Source organism: Fukomys damarensis, unplaced genomic scaffold (genome assembly GCF_012274545.1).
Source record: "Fukomys damarensis isolate Sample0158 unplaced genomic scaffold, DMR_v1.0_HiC HiC_scaffold_21, whole genome shotgun sequence".
Taxonomy (NCBI): domain Eukaryota; kingdom Metazoa; phylum Chordata; class Mammalia; order Rodentia; family Bathyergidae; genus Fukomys; species Fukomys damarensis.
In genome coordinates, this window is record NW_022900933.1 from 1395033 (window position 1) to 1407532 (window position 12500).

A 12500-nucleotide genomic window follows, 5' to 3' on the forward strand; every position below is an offset into this window, starting at 1 on the left:
GGGGGGGGGGGGGGGATCCAGGAGGAGCAACCACGACTTCCTGCTGGGCCCGTTTGACTCCAAAACACCAAATTTTCTTATAGTACTTTGTCTTTTTAATAACATTGTTGATTCAACTTGTTCAGGTAGAAAGGAAGGACCGGCAAGGCCCCCAAAGTGTACCTCTCTGGTATGACCCTACAGGTGAGGCGACAGGTACAGAAGATTAAGAAGCAGAGGGAAACTCTGAGGCGTGAGTGCCCTGGATTCAAGGGACAAGGAGGAGCCATCTGAAAAGTATCTGAAAGATTTGCAATCAGAAGTGCTAAATTAGAACAGTAAAATAAGACGCAGAACCTGCTACTTACTATTCACAGATCCAGAGCGAGGAGGAGGAACTTAGTAGCTTTCCTGTGGCACAGGAATTCAAAGCGTGAATTCGAAGTTTGGGTTTACTTTGTATCTATTTCTGTCAGTGTATTTGTTAGGCTGTAGTTGCAGCTGAAAAGCTAGGGTTTGAAACAAGAGAGGAGCTTGAGTCTGGTCTGGCAGCACACGCCTGTACTCCCAGCACTCTGGCAAGCTAAGACAGGAGGGTTGCAAGTTTGAGTCCACCTTGGACAATTCAGCAATTTGGTAAGACCCTGTCACAAAATAAAAAATGTAAAAGGGGCCGAGGATGTAAGTCGGTGCAAAAGCCCTGAGTTCAATCCCCAGCTCTGAAAAAATTAGAAGCTTGTTTCACTTGCGGAAAACTCAAACTGGGGTGGCAGCTCTCTTCCATGAATCCAGGAGGGGCTGTTTTTAACTTCTAATGCGATTTCATATTTTGGCAGCAGTGTGGGAATTCAACCTAGGGCTTTGCAGATGCTCTGCCAGCTCTCTGCCCCTGGCTGCAACATCCCCAGCCCAAGCCTCTCTTTATTATAACTGAAGAGGAAATGAGGATCTCGGTTCACATCACGGTCAGGAGGGTCTGCACCCACTTTCCCCTCCCTGACCTCTGCTGCCTGTCTCAGGACCGAAGCAGGGACCGAGGACCCTGGGAAGTGTGGGTTTTGTGGTTGGCTGTGACCCTCGGCCCGTGGAAAAGGGGTGTGACTGTTGTGGTGCTACACTCAGTGCAGCATTAGGAGGAGAAGTGATTTCAGTGGCTCATTTACTCTGATTAGAAAACATTCTGAACTCTTGAATAATGTTGATGGTGATGACTGTCAAGTTGTTAAATAACATCAAATTATTTTTAAAAATTGATTTTCAAATACTATAGAAAGCTAAATAAAGTCTATTAATAACCAAGAACCAAACATTCTAAACCAATAAACAACTACCTATATTTATCTGAAAAATGATAAACTGAGTCATACACGGTCCATTCTTATGTGCCTAAAACTATAAAAGTGTGTGTGTGTGTGTTACTGGAGATTGAACCCAAAGAGTACTGAGCTATATATGCCCAGCCCTTCTTAGTTTTTAAATTTTAAGACAGGGTCACGCTAAATTGTCCAGGCTGACCTCAAACTCATGATCCTAGTGTCTCTGCTTCCTGAGTAGGTGCGGTTGCAAATGTATGCTACAGCACCAGACTCAAAGGATACTTTTTAACATTTTGATGTGAACACTAATATTATTGATAGTAATGTTATGTATGACTTTTACACATATTTTCATTTCCGCCTTAATTATTTCTCACTAAAAATGTCAACCCATTTCTACATTCACACACACACACACACACACACACACACACACACACACCTAAACTTGAGCCAGCAATTGAGAGAAAAGTGCCTTTAACTGTAGAGAGGGCAGTGAACTGTGGACAGGAGGGCTAAGGAGTGGACCGGCTCTCTTCTGTACCGTCTCTGGAGTCAGTCCCGGTACCCACTCACACACAGAAGCATTCTGCTGTCCTGGCAGCCCTTAATTTTAGTTCATTCTCCTGTACCTATTTATTTGATAGCTCATTAATTGGCTCTGAGCAGAGAAAATGTTTCCTTAAAGAAGGTTAAACAAAGAGTTTATTGACATAAGTGAATTGGTTGAAGAAAACATTATTAAGTAACAGGCACTTATTTAAACACCAAATTAATCATTTAAAGGCAAATTAGAGGTCATATCGCCTCCTAGGTAAATAATGCTAACCAGTAATGAGATAGGCATTTTAGACTCGAAGCACATTATCAGGACCAGGCTGCAGGTTGGACTGGGCTTAGCTCCCACGCTCCATCCAGGGTCCGTAACCCCTGTTGTAAGTTTCCGTGTTTGAATATTGACATGCCATTCACAGTGTGACGCTGCTTTTCATTATATGATTTTAAGGATACTTAAAGCCATTCTTTCATCTTCACAGAAGAGACAGTTCGTGTCGAAGAGACTTCACCTGCACAATGGAAAGGGTCGGTTTTGAGGTTGATGTCTGGTCCTGAACTGAGGGTGCGGGCTGTGCACTTGGGTGGGGCCCCAGAGAAGTTTCCAGGGTGCTGATGGGCCGGATTCAGGGACCTTGCCTGCCTCTCCCACAGGTCAGTGGGGCTGCCTGGAGGTTCTCCCTTCTGCGGAGGCTGTCCGGCCACCACTCACTCTCCTCCACACCCTTTGCCACGAGTCATGCCGGGTCTCTCTGGCCGCTCCCAGGCCTCCCGGCCTGATGCCTGCCCAGCTGGCAGGTGCCGCAGTCCGCCCCAGATGCTTCCATGGGGATCCACACCGGGATGCCAACTTTATGCAGCGCAGCCCTGTGATTTCATTTGTCACCAGAGAGGAGACGGGAAGTTCAGTGAGTTAATCCAGTGTGACCTTAGCCAACCTGATGCTATGATCATCGAATGACACACAGATCCGCTTTCGTCAGAATGCTTTACTATGGTCTGTGGTGGAGACGGAGGAGAAGACTCCTAATGGATGGAAATGTCAATGGAAGCATATTTTAAAAATACCGTTTCCATCCGATTTCTTAGCTCTGTTTAAATCAGTTGTTCCCACTGTCACACTAATTGTCTTGATTTTGAATATGTATTACTGAACATTGCTTATTTCGAGTCACGACTGCTGATATTTGGGCAACTCATGATTTTTTGGAAGCACGGACCTAAATTCAGCCTTGTTAGCCCTGGGATGACTGGGAAATACCATCCACCAAGCTAAGTCTCAATACCCTCACTTACCAACCAAAATTAGGGTCTCTTCACAAGCACATTGAGTCTTTCTTTTCTTCACCAGAGACTAGAGAATCTTCTCAGGACACGTTTCGATCAGAAAAGACATCTCTGTGGCATGGGTGGGCAACCTCATTGCAGACTTTTCAGGCTTTAGCTGACCCATTATTTTAAGGGTATGAGATGCAAAGGGAAAAGTTGGTTCAGTGATCCTGATACTGCTCACTAAATAGAAGACAGAGAGGAATAAAATAGGACTTTCCTGATTATTTCAGGTGCCCTCCCCAAGTCCCCACATCACACGGTCCTTTCCCCCTCCAGGCCTGAGAGTGAGAAAGAAAGGCACTTTGTGTTTAAGGTTAATCAAGTTTCAGTACAATTTTTTTTTTAACAAACTAGAATCACACTAATCTTTTTTTCTTGCTCTAATGTGTGGCTGTTGAAATCCTCAGCTGTGATAAATTAAGCTACTTATTAATCTAATTATCGTACATTCATCCTAGAAACTTTCATGTGACTTGAAAAGGCTATTCAACCTTTTCCCTCCCCTCCCAGAAAGGGCTCAACCTTGCACCAATTAAGATCATTCTGAAGTAAGGCTTAAAAAAAAAGCTTTCTCTAATCACCCAATGGGACATGGACCAGTGGAAACCAAACTCGGAGCTCTGGGAAAAAGTTTAGCATTCCTTTCTGTCTGCCAACTTTCAGGTTTTCATTTCACTTGGGAGGAAGACTTCATTTTCCTATTTAGTCCTTCTTTCACTGACCTCCGAATAAAGTCCGTGTAATTACTGAGCAAATAAAGTTGCAGCATGTGTTTTAAAAATCAATTGCCATTCTTGCTCTATAGAAATGCAAGAATGCACAGATTTGCTGGAAATTGCCCAGCACCAACCATATGAACTAAACCCTGTACTGTATCTGTACAATGAAGTAGTTTTGACCCCTAAAGCACATATTGACTATGCAGATTTCTAAAAGGGCTTCTTTTACGACTTATCTATTGATATTAAAATGTCCCTATCCTAATATAGGTTCAATTTAGGATTAAAATATGTTGCACATGTATCATATCTTAAACATCCATTCAATGCCAAATGCCTTACCTCTTTTTTTGGTAAATGATGGTATAAATGGAGCTATTTTACATTCAAATTAAACTAGCTATTAATTTGAATGCAAAGCAGCTCAATGTACAGGATGCAGTTTCAATGACAGGTTTACCCTGAGACAGAAAGCAGTAAGGAGTCAGCCTGGGGAAGCCCAGGCAGTTTGCCCCTTACTCTTAGTGCCTGGAAAACTCGCTCACTGTGAATAGTTTTTGAAGCGAAGATTAAAAGAGTGGAATTATAAAGTATAATTACATTTTATTGAAACTCTAGAAATCAGAAAAAATTCAGCAGGAAACTTTTAGTGAAACATGATGTGTTGTCATTATCATTAAAAGATAAAAGTTCCATACTGTTTTTATCTGTTTATTTGGAAGAAATCCAGCCTTTACAGTTATGCAGGAAACAAAAAACGGGAGTGCAGGAGTAATTATTAAAACTGTGTGATTTGTTATCTCAGCTACTGTCTTTCCAAATGGTAATGCGATATCAGCGGCTGCAGACACTGCCGGTTCCCTCTATTAGTAAACAAGTGCTTTGGAGACCTGTGTGAGGTACTTTAAGCTCACTGCTCCCCGAAGTGCTGTCGGGCTTAACTACTAATCCATGGTATTTCAGAGCACTGGAAATTCATCTTTATAAAACCTGAACAAAAAAGGGAAAAAAGCCTGGAGGGCATGAGCTCCCTCTGGTGAGACAAATGACATGTTCATTTATTAATGAAACAATAACCCTGGAAAGAGGATCAAAGCACATTCCATCCTCACTTCACAATCCCCAATTTTCTCAGGCCAATCCATTTAATTGAGCCATGACAATGGAATACTTAATTGTTACCTTAAAGTTGTGAAGGAGCGACTTCTGCGGCACCAATGGACATTGCAGGATTATTACCCGAAGAGAATTCAGCCGGACTGAAGCTGGTGGACTGCGATTCACCTTACGGGGAGAGGCGGCTGTAGCCGGTGGACAAGTGCCCACCTCTTGCCCCAACACCACCTTGGTGGGCTGCTTCCTTGTGATGAGAGAACTAGCGTTTTCCATGGGTGAGAGCGACAGTGGGGTTCTTTTGGACGTGTGCCCTGGAGCTGGGACACGAATGAGGAGCAAAGAGAGGCCAATCCCAGAGCTGAGAACACCAAGGAGCTTGGGTCTCTGCAGCACGACATCCCATTTAAGTCTTGATGGCCCACGTCACCGGCAGTGGGAATGGCAGAGCCCCTGCTCTCCCCGAAGATCAGTCACCTATTGTGTTAGAGAATGACGCCACCCACCCCAGACACACGGCTTTCTGAAGTGAACCCTGGCGCACAGGAAATAGAACCAAGAATCAACAGTGAAGTGAAAAGCATCTACACAGCCAAAGAAACAATGAACAGAGTAAAAAGGCATCTTACAGAATGGGGAAGAAAACTCCCAACTGTTGCTCAGACATAGGGCTGAAATCTAGAATATATCAAGATGTCAAAAAGATGTAGACCCTTTCAAAATAAAACGACCCAAACAAAAATGGCCACGTGAAATGAACAGTCACTTCAAAGAGGTGCAAATGGCCAATAAATCCATGAAGAAATGCTCAACACCGCTGGCCACTAGAGAAATTCAAATGAAAACAACACTAAGCATCTGTCTTACCCCAGAAAGAAAGGCCATAATCAAGACATCAAATAATAACAAGTGTTGGCCAGTCTGTTGGGAGAAAGGAGCCCTTTTGAACTATTGATAAGAAGGCAAACTAGTACAGCTACCGTGGAAATCAGGATGGAGATTCCTTAAAAAACTAAAACTAGAAATTTAATTCAACCCAGCTATGCCCCTTTTAGGACTCTTCCTAAAAGAATCAAAGACATCATATTACAATGATACATACATTCCCATGTTCGTAGCAGTGACATTCATAATAGCTAACACTTAGGTGCGGCCCACATGTCCATCGATAGATGGAGATAAAGTTCGCGTGATGTTTACCCACAAGGTAACGCCACTCTGGCATAAAGAAAATAGCCGGGAGTCCTTTGTAGGAAAATGGATGCCCTCGAGACCATAATGTCAAGTGAAATAAAGCAGGCACACAAGCTTGAATCTCACATGGTTTTTCTTATTGGAGAAACCCAAATTATAAATAAAAAGCAAAATAAAAGACAGATAAGAGGAAGTAGGGAGATGGACCTTTCTCAAATGGGAAGGAGACCAAGAGGGGAGGGAGAAGGAGGGGAGAGAAAAACGACAAGAGAAGAAATGGAGATGCATTCTGGACATGGGCCGGCTCCACACAGGGAATGGAAACACGACCTGTGAACAGGTGCCAGGAAGAAGTTAAAAAAGTTTCAGTCAAGAGGGACAGGGTCACAATGTGATGACTACAGTCAATAGAAACTTCTACTTTTGAAAACCCTTAAGAGAGTAGTTTTGAAGTGTTCTTATCACAAAATGACAAGATTCAAGGTAATGCATATATTAAGTTTATGAATATTTTATATTAAATTTTAGTGAAGTACTTAGGAAAGTGTTTATACAGGCATTTCATAACAAGGTCATCACTTTGAAACATCCCCCTCTCCAAGGGACTGTGATTCAAAGTGTGTAGTGCACAGCTGGATGTGGTGGCACAACCCTGTAATACCAGCACCGTGGGAGGCTGAGGCAGGAGGATCACAAGTTCGAGCCCAGCCTGGGTAGTTTAGTGAGAGTGTCTCAAAATAAAAAGTAAAAAGGGCTGAAGGTATAGTTTAGTGTGCAGGTCCAGGATTGAACCCCCAGTACTGGAGAAAAGAAGGGGGGAGGGGGAGAGGGAGGGAGGGAGAACAGAAGAAGGGGGTACAGAGAAAGAAGTACACAGTGAGACTGACGTGCGTGTTCAGGGAGAACACAAGGCCCTAGGAATCCGTCAGGGTGTACGTGGGGGGCGGGCTCGTCCAGGAGCCCAGGGGAGTTTCAAAACGGGCTCTACCTAAAGTGGAAACAACTGTTTTTCTGCTCTTTCTCCAAAACTCTTGGTTATCTTCCATTCTTAAACACAGAGCTTTTTTTTTTTCCCCCAAAATACCCATCTTGAAAACATTTAGAGGCTCAAATGTAAGCGGTCAATTTGCCACGACACTGATGACCAAGTCACCAGTGGCGAAATCGGAGCTGCGCCTGAATGAGGTGACCGCCATCTGCTGAGACACGTGTCCACCTCTCCAGGAGACCTTCGCCTGATGTTCATTGAGTCTGGCAGTAGCCATTCCCTGACTGCTGATCGAAACTCTGAGGTTGAACGCGCTTTTGTGAACTCCATGGGAACTGAAAATATAGGTAGGGAGGGAAGCACAAGTAAAGTAGAAAATAGTGTGGAGACCGACACAATTCTCCTTCAACACTATACTGAAATGTAGCAGAGACCCTATGGTGTATATATGTGGAATGTGTGATAAAATATTAATTCAGTAGCACCTTTAGGCAACTGGCCATGTACTGTGTGCAATAATTACATTAAAAAAAGACACTGTTGTTTCAAAAGTGTGGCTGGGCCATGTGGTATGTGCACATAAACCCGTTAATGTGAGGCAAATGATCAGGTCCCAAACAGAAGCACACGGATAACAGCTTCACGGAGAACTGAAAATGTTGGGTTGTTACCGTTTCATGGTGGGGCCAGAGAAGACCGATAGGTGGTGCTTGGTCTTCTCACCTCCCACTCTGTGGAGAAGTGGGTACTCTGGGAAGCCGGAAGGGACACACACCAGTGGGTACTCACGGACACCTCCGGCCTTCATCTCCCTCTTCCTGAGCTCTGCTGCTTGCAGAGACACGCGAGCTCATGACTAGGGATTAGTATAATGCCGGCTCATTTTTACTATTTGTCATACAGATATGTAGAGCAGTATTTCTGCCGTGGTGGTGAATGACCCCGCTGTTCCTTCAGTTTGCAAGATGGAAGCAGGCTGGTACACTGTGCAGAAGATTTGGTGGTACAAGAAGCCTTTTAATAAACGTGAGGAAGAGAGGTGCTCATAGCTCCTTGCCTCCTCCATGGCCCAAGTAACTGAGAATGGAAAGGGTATTAAACACACAGCTGTGAGGAGGAGCAAAACGGGATCCTTTCCACACGACGGCTTCTTAGAATCACTTTGAGATTATTAAGATTCCTTGAGATATCAATTATAAAATGTGAAAAATTTCTGTTTTCCTAGTGGCTCTCCTTTGCCATTTTTGAATCACTGCTTGAGATGGGACTGCCTGCTTTTCTCTTGCACCTTCAATACTAGATTAGCTACCAGAATGCTCTGGTATGCAATCAAGTTCTAGTCTCCAAATTCTGCGGGTAACATAAAGGGTCTCTAGTAACATCACTTCAGGGCGTTATTTCTTTTTATTCTAAAAAGCAGTGTGACACAAGTATAAGAAACATGAGAAATATTTTCTCCCTGAGTTCGCCCTGGTTCACTTTCATTTTATCTCCCACCAAAAGGAACTTACAATGGAGAATATTTAGAAAATATCTAGTTTCCGGTAAACCAAGGCCTGTTCAGAATAAGGCTACAGGTCTCAAATTACACAAAACAAGATGCTATGTGTGTGTTGTCTGTTATTTTTCTTAACTTAATAGAACTAAATAATAGCTCAGTAATTGCTGAAGTAGTCGCTGGTATTTAATAAAGTCAAAGATAAAATCTAAACAAAACCATTTTTTTTTACAGAGAATGAGGCTATATTTAATATTGTTAAATTCATGTATGATGTACATGAAAAGGAAAGTTTTAATGCTTAAATAATATTGCATTCATATCAAATGTATCTAACATTTTAGGTTAGTAACTTGATGCTTTTTTTCAACTTAAAGTTTACCATTCTGCAATACCTAAGGCATTATATATAATTTTCAAAGTTGCTATGACATTTTAAAGAAAACAGTACAAACACTGTTCTCCACGGTTGCCCCAGCACTCCCCCACTTCCGGGGGCTTTAGGATTGTGTCATGTATAGCACGAGTATGCAAAACAATGCTCCAAATAGATACAGGCTCTGATTGGCTAGTTGTGGACTTCTTTAGGCATTGTGTTTACGTCAGAGGCGAACAATGGGCAATCACATAACTGGTGGGCACGGCCATGGTGACGACCTTAGCTTCGGGAAAGCAAAATGGCTCCCACTAGGCATGTGCGGGGGTTCAGACCGTAGTCTCTGTCGCCAAGCGTCTCAATCGTTTTGAAATTCAAATGCCAGTGTATTTCCAAAATGGAAGTGTCTTCTACACATAATGGATGCTAAATGCTGTTTATTTATTTACACATTTGGGTCAGTCTCGATGAAAGAGTGAAAGTTCTTAAATATATTTTGAAACAAAATATATCCCAGCCAAGAAGGAGACGGAACACTTGTGTATCCTGAGAGACATCTAGGCACAGAGACAGGCAGCCTTGAAATTATTTCCCTACAGAGGGATCAGACTCACAAGGTGAACTGTGGTTCAGAACACCCCTGCCAATTCAATAGCAAGGAAAAAACTCAGAGCTTGCAAAACAAAACACAAATAACTTTCCCAGACCAGAGAGAAAACACTTGGCATTCCTGAGGAACAGCTTAGGGTAGAAGTTTATGATAATAAACTAAACTGGGGAGCATTTCCTAGGAAGAAATATTTAATTATCCTGCTCGCCATTATGAGGAACTTCTGCCACTCTTCAGGTTATTATACAGTAAATAACCATTTTTCTAAAGGACAGAGCTGTTTTAATTATATGACAATGAATGCATAATTATTATGTTTGTGAGGAATGAATCACAAGACAACAGACTCGATATTGCTGCTCTGGTTAGTGCATCTTAATTACTTTTTCATTTATTTTGCATATAAAAGCTATTTGCTAATTGTCTTTGCTGTAAATATGCAAAATATAATTAGTCATTCATAATTCTTTATGTGTTATCTGACTGTACATTTGTTTCTGAGGAATATATATTAAAGTGTGAATATTCAATGGGCTTTTTGTGTGTGAATTTTCTCTCTTTTTCTTTTTAAGCAAAGTTTTAAGTAAATATTAGGCACACAGCAGTTTTAACCCGTCTCAGGGAAACTTTTGCTGTGTAAAAGTGAAAACTGAAAAATACCGAGTTGCAGAGCGAATGCCTAAGTGTTTGGGATTTTAAAAGCTTCTGCCCAGGAGACTGATGACCAAGTGATGTGTTTCTCTTTGCACCTGTGCATTAAACCTGTAGGTCATTATCCAAGCTACTCAGGTACATTGTTAAGCATCACCCATTTCAGCCTAAGTTTTTCATATTTGTGTGCATACTCAGCGAAGGAGAAAAGAAACCAACCCATGGATATGTTCAAACATGCATTTTGAAGTGCTTCAGAGAAATGTCTTGTATCTATTTAAAATGCTGGGTAAACACTCTTGATACTTAACATTTTGGGCTGGGGATTTAGCTCAGTGGCTCTGTGTTTGCCTCGTAGGTGTAAGGTCATGAGTTCGAACCTCTGGTACCAAAACAACAACAACAACAACAAGAAATGTAAAATCTCTGCTGAGTACGGTGTAAAATCTATGTAAGTGGCAATTTTTGAAGTTTGTTTATTTTTTGCAATTATTTCTTCAGTAACTAGAAGGAAGGTATTTTGAAACAAACCCACATGAGGTTTCCTCATTTGGCATCTCACAAGGGAACCACACCGGCCAGTTTTCAATGTCAGGCAGAATGTTTTTTTTTGTTGTTGTTGTTGTTGTTTTTTCATGAGTTGGAAATAGAACTTGGACTGGTTTCTTCGGTGCTTGTCACTTCACTGGGTACAGTGTTGCTGGGAATGTCCTCTGGCTCAGACTCATCACAGTGACTGACTGGTTAGATGGACCACGTGCTTTCAAAATAGTGCCGATATCAGGAGCATCGACCAATGATTAAAATTTTTCCTTCCACCGTCTCCATAAAATCCTGCCCATCCATCCTGCTGAAGCATGTCGCGTTCCACTTTCTTCACCTCAAACATTTGATTTACTAACCGGTTGTACTGCTAATCCCATGTCATGACACTTCTATTCACTTCTGCTTTTCAGCCGAAAGCAGCTTCCTATGAAGATAAAGCTAGGTAAAATCTATTGTAAAGAGGAGAATAACTTGAATGCAGCTATCATATCAAAATGAAAACACACTTCTGCTCTCTGCACCCACTAGACATCCTGAATACTTTCCTTAATGACAAAGTCTAATAGGATAGCTCATGAGAATACTACTGATGATAATATTTTTCTTCAGAAGTAATCCTACTCTGTAATGCTGCAATTGTTCTTATTTGTGTTTGGAAAATCTTTTAAACTGAACATATTGAAGGAGAGAATGTGTGGTGTGAATTAGAAAAGAAGTACTAAACATGCTTTAGAAAATCGTGACATGAATAGGTTATATTGATTTCTGTTTATCACAAAATATTTCAAAGCAGCTTTAAATCAAGCTTTTAAAACCAGCACCTCTACAAAAATGGTGCTATATAATTTTCTTTGTTTTTATGGTGAGATTTTCTTTTTGGCCACTTGGATTTTCTTTCCTCCAGAAAAACAACAAAAGCCCCCAAAGTGAAATATGTATTTTCAAACAGTATCCCATTTGGGTACAAAAGTTGTAGGGCTAAAATGTTCTCTGCCAAAATTCCAATCTTAAAAATATGGTGTCCTATATGATTTATTTGGATGAGGTTGTGAAATGGAGAATATTGTATAAAAAGATCATTTCATGCTAGAATCTGAAATAGTGAACATTTATAAATCCCTACAAAGAATTTTTTTGCCTTTTATGCACGTGTCAGTAGCATTAAGAAATTAAATTTTCATCCACAGTTCCACTTCATTATCATAAGAAGAATCATAAGAATGATTTTGCTTGTAATTTTTGCTAACTGATAATATTCCACAGTGGCCTACATGACCAGCATTTTCACTGTTTTTTGAAATGTTACTACATCTTCAAAAGAGAAATTCTGGGGGAAAATCTTATTTTTCATCTTAGAAAAAATAAACTGGATTCTATTGTGTGGCGTGCAGGTATTTAAAACAGTGCAAAATTCTAGATTTGCCCCCAGTGACGACAAGGATCTCTCTCTGTCCTCCTCACAAGAAGTTTGAGAGGGTAATTACTTGAGGAGCTTTTGGTCTTGTAAGAGTAATCCTTATGAAGCACCTATTTCACAAAGAATCATGTCGGAATAGTAAACACAGTCTTCCCAGTAACGTCACGCAGGAGAAAATGCAGGAGAATGTGCATGTAAGACAGACT